We start from the raw sequence: 9,605 nt of genomic DNA, 5'->3' as shown, positions 1-9,605 counted from the left end.
CCGTCAATTCCCAGCAAGAAAGTGTCAGCAAAAACCCAGCCGCTTTCATGTAGGTGGATAACGGCAAATAAAAGTAGGGAATTATTAGCGCTTAATACTTAGAGGGATTTTTCTTTTTTAAACTCCCTAGTGCTTTTCTCCAGTAGATGCTGAGCATTTTAAATAAACCAAGGATCGAGGGGGCCCCGAGGCTCTCCCTCGCTAAGGGGCGATGCGTGCCCTTGCTGCGACACCTCTGGGCTGGGAAACCCAGGTTTCAAGCCCAGCTCCACCACGAATTTCTCGCAACAAGCCCGCGACGCCTCGGCCGCGAGGCTGGGCATCGCTCCGGCAGCCCCGGAGGGGCCCCGGCTGCTCCCTCCACCCCAGGTTTCAGGACTTTCGAGCCTCTTGGGGTTTTAATACCCATGAGCAGCCACAGCGCCATGAATCCAGGCAGCAGAGACTCGCGCCCACCGCCTCCGGGCTCCTTCCCCCTCCTCCGTCAGCACTGCCTATGGTTTTCTCCTTCATCGGGCTGATGAATGGGCAGAAAACAGACTTTTGGCTATTTCCCGCGCGAGCTGCCTGCTCGTCCTCGCCCCGCGGCAATGACTGAGAGCCGAAGGAGCATGAATAGCATATCCATTTCCTCGTGCCAGTAATAAATACCTCTATTACGGTGCCGTTTCGCTGCTGCAGGCTCCTTCTCTCGCTCGCTCGGCAGCTTGCTGCCCCTGAACTGAAATTCTCATTTCTACGGGGAATAAATGGTGGGAGCGAAGCAGGCAGGCTGCAGCCGAGGGCCCCGGGCCAGCACACGGGGCTCGGGGGAGAAAAATCCCTCGCCAGGCTCCGCGCGAGGGTTTGGTACCAAGGGGAGCCCAGAGGTTTAGTGCATTTGGGGAAGGGGTCAGGGCTCATCTAACTTCGTCCTCTCCTCCGACAGCAGGGCAGGTGCAATGGGCATCGCTGCCGAGGGGCGAACGCGCCCGGTTGCTGCTCGGGAGCGGGAACGATACAGGTGGCTTCTGCTGCAAAACTGCTGACAGCAAAGAAAAATCACGACGTAATGGGAAAGATGAAACGCTAAACGAATTCAAGCGTTGCAGGGGCGACTGCCACCCCTGCAAAAGCTCCCAGCACGGGCGGGAACCAGGAGACCCAAAGGAAATGGCCTGGCTGAGCCAAGGGCTGCACAGGGAGACCTTCTGCCACGCGGAGAGCTCAGCCCGCTCCTCATTTCAGAGGGAGCATCCTGGAAGCAAGCCACGAGGTCGGCAGCCTGCGAACGCAGCCGCCGCCGCCTCCCTCTGCACCTAAACCTTCCCGTCAGGCTTTAGGGATGCCCAAGCCAAGGTTTGCTTTTCCTAAAGAAGGCAACGTGCACTGGCTACAATATCCTTCTGAAATGCATTCAGGCAGTTTTCCCTCTTGGAAGCACCACAGCAGGATGCTGGGGAGTCAGCTCCGTCCTGGGTGGTGCCGGCAGCACGAGCCGTCGTGGCACCCCTGGCGACGAGGAGGATTTTAGCAGGGGCTGCTCGGGGCCAAGCTCTGCAGCTCCCCAACCTGCTCGGCTCTGCAAGATCAATACGTTTTCTCATCGCTAGCCCCGCTCCACATGTCAGCAGAGCTGAATGCATCTAAAAAGCACAAACAGGGGATGGGATTTCTTTCTCCCTCTGCATCTCACTAACCACTTTAATCCCAGCCATTCCAGCACCTCCTTTCCAGGAGCGCATTAGTGCTCGCTCTTTGCTTCCCTGCCAGTATCTCCATCGCCCGCTTCCTCCTGCAAGAAGGGGGGAAGAGGGTGCGGGAGAGCACCCACCACCGCTGCCGGAGCCATTGCCTCCTGCGGCTCTGCTCTGCTGCGTGGAGCCTGCACTGACGCCGGCGATCTGCAAAGCCTGAAAAACCAGCCTTTAAAAGGTGTATTAGGGGGTGGCAGCCACCCAATTTCCCCGGTAGCCTGCCATCAGCGCGTCTCATCCATTTCCTGGAGTCTATTTAACTTCTAAATTTAACAAGCTCCTAAACAAGTAATAGCACCAAGTGGCAGTGCCTGGCTCCCAACCTGCAAGTGGCATTTCAGAGGCCACGCCGCCATCAGCACGAGCAATGGGAAATTTCTCAAACGTCTCTTTGATTTATGGCTCTAGTTAATTCTCCAGGAGGCCCACAAGCTGCCCCGAGTGCACAAAACCTCAGAGGGATAAATAATTTAACAGGTGGTTAAATATTCTTTAAGGTCTAGAGAACATCAGCACGAGCACAGATTTCATGGGATAACACAAAATTACAAATCGAGGAGAAGAACGGAGGTGGGGGGAGAAAGTCCTAACAGGGCCCTAACTGCCCAGCAGCTCTGGAGAGGGATGGAGAGGCAGGAAGGAGCCTGGCCAGAGCGTCCTGCTGCTCTGGCTACCGGGGAGCCCAGGAGAGGTAGATGGCAGCAAAGCCTATTTCTTGCTGCAGCCGGGAAGCGCCAGCCCCGGTCCGGGCTCCCGCTCGGCAGACAGGCGCAGTCCGGCCACGCAGGCTGCTTTCGTGGGCCGCCGCGGCCCCGAGCGCCGCGCCGATGAGCTCTGCCGACAGCCCTGCTCGGGGCGACGGTGCTGAGCAGAGTGCAGGATCAGAGCCGACTTCCAAAGCCAAACTGAGCTTGCACCAAAGCGTTGAACCTGCCCGGTATCAATTGCAGCAGGAGCCTTTGCCACCCCCGCGGCTGCCTGCTGCCTTTGGAAAAGCAGGAGCACTGACTGCATCCCCGTTGCTGCCTCGGCCCCGCGCCCACCACGGCTTCAGCGGGAGCCGGACGGGCCGTCGGGTCAGCGACGTCCCGCACGCAGCTCTGCCAGACGCAAAGCAGAGCTGGCGCATGGATTTAGCACCTCCCCTGGCTGCCAAACAGCCCCAGGCCCCCGCCAGCCCCTTATCAAGGGCAAGCGGGTGCCGCCTGCCGCCAGGCTGATCCGCACTGATGCTCCGCACCTGGATGCGGCCGGGCCGGCAGCCCCCGCGCCGCCCCTCGCGGGCACCCCGGCGTTGGCAGCACCCAGCATCACTCCAGCTTTCGCTCTCCCTCTCTGGGAGGAGCGCGGTCCTGCCAGGGTCGTCTTAGAGATGCTAAAGACACGTATTCCCGGGATCCGGCCGCTCTGCCACCGCGGCCCCGGGGCGGCAGCCGTCCGCCTCCTCGGGCGCCTAACTGAACTGCTCCCCGCGTCCCGCCGACTCCCGTTACCCTCCGTGCAAAGGCCCTGCTGCAGTTCGATTCCAGGTGTGCTGCTCCCCACGCACCTGCCTGCGCGGGCAGGCGGCCTGGCCCTGCACCGGCGTCGAGAAAGCCCTGTTTTGAGAAAGCCCTATTTATTTCCCCCGCGTGGCCTCAAGCCTGGGGGATGCTTCCCATTCGGCATCAGTCCTTGGCCGTATCGGTCGTTTTGGAGGCTGAGGCTGCTCGGAGACCCTGTGCAGAGCATCTGCACTTGGAGAAGGAGCAGACCCGAAGCCGGGGGTTCTCGTCCCGAGACGTCTGTGTCTAGCGCCAGCGCTGGCTGTGCCAACCCTCGTTATTTTGAAGAAGACTCGGTGGCTGCAGGGATTAATCAGTGTAAATAATGTGTTCATTAACTCTGAATCATGCTCCTAACATCGTTACGACTTTAATGCCTGTCTGAGGAAAAGGGGGCTGAGGGCCAGGCGTCTGCCTCCCCTTTTCCTTCCGTTTTCCTTCCTTTGGGAGAAGGCGAGGAGGAGGAGCGGAAAGGGGAGATGAAGGCAGGGAAGAAGGAGAGGAAAAGGAAATGGAGTGGGGGGTCCAAACGGAGGAGCAGCTGAGCTGCAGCCCAGCAGCGGGAGCAGCGAGGATAAGCCCCGTGGCCGGAGCGCGGTTATCCCATGTGTTTTTCCCCCAACGGAGTTGCAGGCAGAGCCGCCAGGCTGAGCAGCCCCTCCGAGCCGCGGCAGCCAAACAGCCCGGGTTTTGTCATCCTCAGCCCCCTTTTTGGTACCCAAACCAGGAACAGGCTTCCAGAAGAAAAATGCATGCCAAGCACCGAGTTCCTCGGAAAATTTAGCCTCTAAAGAGCAGCTTTAGCCAATTTTGATTATTGCATAAATTTCCATTACAACGACACCTCCATTCTGGCCCAGGTCTGGCACGGGGCTGGTCGGTACGAGCCAGTCCTTGCCCCAAACACCTGAAAGCATAAATAGTCCCCAAAGGTGCAGAGAGGCAAGCATGTGCCGTGGAGCTGGCTCGGTCCCTCCTCGTCCCTTCCTCCAGGAGGTAATTTGTGGCGGTTTAATTTGTGGTGGTGCTTTTATTTTATGTGAGCAGCGCTAACCGCTCGTAAACACATGGAGTTAGCTGCTGAAGCTTGGGCTGTTTTTATCGGTTGTCAGTCCTTGAAATTTTCCGTGGTTATGAAGCTTTTATTAAAACACACAAACAAACAAACTTCTCTAATTGAGTGTATTTCAGAGACATGTGCCCGCTTTTAATCCACAGGTATATTTATATCACATCAGTTAATTTTTATTTACCTCGTAGTGAAACTCATCTTCCTCCTTAATTCCCCGGGCCGTGCTTGCTTTGAAATCCAAATTAGACCTAGCAGTCGGTCGTATATTTAATGTTGCCATTAAATCCCCAGTTCTGCTTTCACAGCTTTCGAACCAGCCGGCTTGAAGCGTAGCAGCGGCAGCCCTTTTCCAGGGGGACCTCGAGGCCGGGCAATGACCATGGACCTTCACATGGCTGCAGGGTGCCGAGGGCTCAGGAAGAGCAACGGGAGTGATCAGGGGACCGGGCAGCGAGACCTGAGGTTGCACAGGTCAGAGCAGAATAAGTAGAGACACCATCACCGTTTTCAAAGGTGCAAGAGAAGAGAGATGTGCTCTGCCCTCTGTGCGTCCAGGACAGGTTAGAAAATGAAATAATGGGCTTCAGGGCCAGGAAAAATGGGGTTAGGCAGGAGGAAAAGCTCCCAGCACTCCTCCTCCACGTTGGGCATCTCCTGAAGGGTGCCAGGCTAAACCCCAAGGTGTGACTCACCTCCACCACGTCCTTGTCCAAGCAAAGGTCTCCCTCGTGCTTCGGCCTCGCACACGTGGTGTGAAATCACGGGGAGACGCCCAGCCCGGACCAGGACGGCTCCATGCAACGCGGCCCCGGCCAGGCGTTTGCAGCCCCTCGTCCGCCAGCAGCCGGAGGATGCAAAGATCAGGCACGTCAGAGCTTCACGCCGCCGGTCTTCTTCCCCTCGGCAATTCCCAGTACGTGTCGAGCCGCTCGCCCCAGCAAGGCTGAGGTCCCTGCCGGGCCCTGAACGGACCCACGCGCCGGGAGCCTCCGACAGATATCTGAAAGCTGCTGTAGGACCAGGGCAGCTCCCTGGGTCTCTCTGCTGGAAGCAAGCCAGGTTTCCCAGGTTTAAATGAGGGAGGGTTCCCACATTTCCAAGGGAAATTTCACTGCAAAATTAAGGAAAAAGGAAGAAGGTAAAGAAACACCAGCCCCAGCGTTGATGGAGGCTCAGCTACGATGGGCCGGGCTGGAGAGACCTGCGTTAGCAGGGCCTTGGAGTTAGCAAGGAGAAGACGAGGAGGCAACTAGACCGCAGCCGGTAATCACACACGCGGGGAGGAGGGCTGCGGTGCCGGGGCGCTCCTTAATCCCGCGGGCCGACGTGCAGCTTCCCGCGGGGAAGGCACCGTCGCTGCCAGGCTCTCGCTCAGGGCGCGCAGCTGAGCACCGCGCCGAGCGGCGCCGCTGAGCCTCCGCGCCCCGAGGCGATCGCCTCCGCGACGGCAGGGAGCCGGATTCAGGGAAAGCAGAGTTTGTGCAGCCCTGCGAGGGCCGCTTCGCTCCAGCGCTTGCTGCGGACTTGCCCGGGGATCGTTGCGCTCTTCGGCCGAGCAGGCTGCAGAAATTAAACCGGGCGGTGAAAAACAGGTGCAATATTTTAAAACCCTTCCCGATGCAACAATCTCAGGTGCTATTAATAACACTCGTAAGGAGCTTTCCTTGAATAGATATGATTTTTATCTTGACAGTGCCTTTTTAAATCATTTTTATCCCCCTGAAGTTTCCAAGAAGCGTGCTTTCTGCGTGCCATTCATCTTGCCGAACATCCCCCAGCCCTGCGTATTATTCACTCCCTCTTCACCTCTTACCATGGGACTGGTCGCCACCCTCCACTTCAACACAAGTTTTGAGCTCGAGATGATTCCCTTCCCTCCCTCCTCCCCCAAATTTCCCTTAGATGTGGATTTTGTTGATGGCAGGAAAACGAAATCGATGGATCAGGTCTCTGCAGCTAAGGAGCCGTCAGGAGGTAGGAAGGGGTGTGCTCAGCTGCCAAAAATCCTTAGCGTCTCACCTGGTCTCATTTCTTGAGTTAAAATTCAAGTAAATATCCAGCAAATCCTCCTCAATTCACTGGTTTTCTTTGCGGGGAAACAGAGAGCTGCCACTGCCCCGTTGCCACCGCCAGGAGCCCAACCACCGCCCTCCCCGGCAGCGAGCGATTTTAGCAGATAATTTAACCAGCACGAGAGGGGAGGAGGAGCACCGCGCCGGACCGAAGGCAGCCGAGAGCTGGGAGTAATCAAATTTTCCAAACTCGACTAAGAAATGACAAGGCGGGTGGGCGGAAGGCGCTGGCCCACCGCCTGTTTCGTCGGCCCCGCGCTGGGAACGGAGCCGCTTTCGGCGGACGACTGAAGCCGAGCGCTCCGGCTCCCCGCGTTTCCCAAGGCTTCGGGGGGCCTTTTTTCAGGGAGATCCCGTTAGCAGGTTAATGAACTCATTTGGGGAATACTTGAGGCTTGTCTGCGCTTGACGGGTTTGGGATGAGCAGAGGAGCGGATCCGGGAGGGCGCCGCGAGCGGCGTCCCCAGCCCCGCTTGCAGGTCCCAGGCCCTTCGCGCCCGGTGACCACCCCAGGCTGGGGTTTAGCCGCCTGGACCATTTGGGCAGCAGAAAGAGATGGGAACAGAGCTCCGAGGTGGCATGGATCTTCCTGCTCTCACAGATATAAAGAAGAGTTATAATGTCATTTATCATCTTTAAAGATACACCAAGTCAACAAGAGAATGAATCCTTCTTCATAACCCAGGTTCCCAGGATATTTTTACTGCGCATCATAAATTATAATATCTTTTTATTTTTGTTTTACGGCTTGTCCCCGGCCAATTCTGGTGATTTACATCCTCAGCCTCCCCCGGTGCTTTAGGAACAAGCTCTACCTCTCTGTGGCCTCTTCCTCACCACCAGCTCACCTCCTCTTCCCCTCCTGTCCGCTCACGCTGCCCTGGCACGGGGCTGGAGAGCTGTAGGCATCCGACAGCCTGGCCGGGAGCAAACGGTCGGTGCCTCAGGGCTCGGAGCCTGCTTTGACCCAGCCTCACCTCTCGGCTGAACCCCCCGCAGGGTCGCAGTCGGGTTTGCAGCGTCAGCCCGGGGCGTTAGGGAGCCCGGCCAGCCCGGAGCAGGACCCCATGGTGCTCCGCGCCGGACGGGGACGAGCCCCGCGGGCCCCGGCTGGCCGCTCTCCTGCCGGCAGCTACAGCCTGATGCCACGTCGGCACTGGAAAAATCCACAATAAAGCGAGAGCCAGAGGGAGGAGAGGTGAATGTTTATCCCTTAGAAATATGGAGATTTGCCGAGATGAGGCTGGCTAAGAACATTACATTCGGCACGCTAAGCCGCCGAGTTTGCACAGGTTTAAGCAGAGCTCAGCGCTAGGCTCCCTATCAGGAGAGAGGCTTTGAGCGTGTCGGGGATTTACAGGCAACAAGGGAAGAAAACAGCCGGCTCCTTGGGACTAGCCCGGCAAGGCTGACATCCCCGACAGGACTGTATTTTCCTTGGACTACAAGATGTTTAGGGGCAGAGACTGCATTTCCAAGACTGACATGGGATTTCCAGGACTAATGCAGAACCCTCCAGTTACATCCATTCCCATTTGTTTTGCGCACATCGGTAGGCTCTTAGCTGCCTGCCCAAAGCAGCTCGGGGATCGCTGCCGGGAGCCCAGAGCTGTGTCACTGCGGTCCCATCGCAGCCACGTGCCCCCGGCCAGGGTCGCACAGCGCCTTGCACACCCGTATTCAACCCCCAGGTAGAAATCCATGGAGATCCAGCCATGCATGGGCTATCATCGGCCCTGGAAATCCTGGCCATGTTTCCTGTCGCTGCACGTGAAATGCTACCGGGGCTTAGGAGACGCCTTCCAGCTAATTCCCTGGATCAGAGAAAAGCAGCCGATAGCGGAAACGCTCTCGCACGCACAACTGCTGGTGCAACAGGCTGCGCGGACGGACGGACCCGCAGTAGCGTGCCCTCCGCACCCTGCAAAACCGGCACACAGAGCAGGCAGACCGGGCCAGGTTTAGAGGCGGGAGGGTTTTAACCCCCTGATGGCTTTACCTGGACAGGAGTTCTGCCCTGAACCACCTCCAAAAGCGTGGCTCGGGGTAACTAGCAGCAGCTCAGCTGTCGGCCTGGTGCTGTGCTTGGCTCCCGTCCTTCCCCACGGCCTCTGGGGCCATAGAGAGAAAAATGAGAGTAAAGGAGCAGGTTAACAGCCAGGAAAATTATTGCTAACGATATGACGAGGGGCTTGTTCCTTTTTTTTTTTTTTTTTTATTGGAGGCTGAGTGATTGCTTGTAGGCAGTTAAAAGGCAGGAGCCGTGCGTTATTGCAGAGGATGCTCTGGAGTAACGGGAGGCTAATTAACGAGCAGCTCGTTTGCTACCGAGGGAGCGTTCCCATGGGCCGTGCTGCGAGCCAGAGCGTGCCGCCGCCGGAGCGGGTTTCAGAGAGCGTGTCGAGGTTGCACCGAGGGATGGAGGAGGGTGAAAATAAACCTGTTGCACTGTGAGTGACAGTCCTGGCTGAGGTTTTGCATGCAGTGTGGGGCATGGAGCAGCGTGGGGCAGGGGAGGATGCTTCAGTCCTGACCACAGTGGACAGGCAGGACACATGACACTCGGTTACATCTCCCAGCAGCTCTGGTGGGGCAAATGGTAGCCTTGCAGCTAGCAGGGAATTTCCCCTTGGTGTCTTGGTGGTTTCAGGGGTGGGCACTGAGCACAGAAAGGGCTCAGCCTTGCCTTGGGACTGCTGGATGAAGGACGCCGAGGACATCGGGGGACATGGGGCCACCATGAGCAGCAGGTCCCATGAGACGAGCGCACTGAGAGAAGGGCGGTTGGAAACAGGGCAACAGTGACAAATGAGTTTAATTCCTCCACAGACACCGGTCAGAGGGGGTGATTAATGGCAGGAGCACCTTGTCGTGGCCTCAGGAGCTCAGGGAGCCGTTGCAGCAGAGGATGGAGCAGCGGGAATGATGCTCGGCTGGGTACCGGGTTAGGAAGCATCCTTGCACCCAGGCGACAGGCGATGATGGCCACACACAGACTCCAGCGTCCGGGCCAGGAACACCTTTTCCTGAGCTCCCAAAGCTCTCCCAGCAGCTCTGATCCCCTCAGCATCATCCGTGTGGAGGTCTCCTTTGGGAAGCCCTGAGAACTGCATTTTGGCTCTAAAGCAGTCGTTCACCCTGGGTGCTGCAGCCCCAGTCCCTGACCTGCTCCCTCAGAAGC

This window comes from Rhea pennata, chromosome 25, assembly GCF_028389875.1.
Source record: "Rhea pennata isolate bPtePen1 chromosome 25, bPtePen1.pri, whole genome shotgun sequence".
Classification (NCBI taxonomy): Eukaryota; Metazoa; Chordata; class Aves; order Rheiformes; family Rheidae; genus Rhea; species Rhea pennata.
This window is presented reverse-complemented; position numbering follows the sequence as displayed.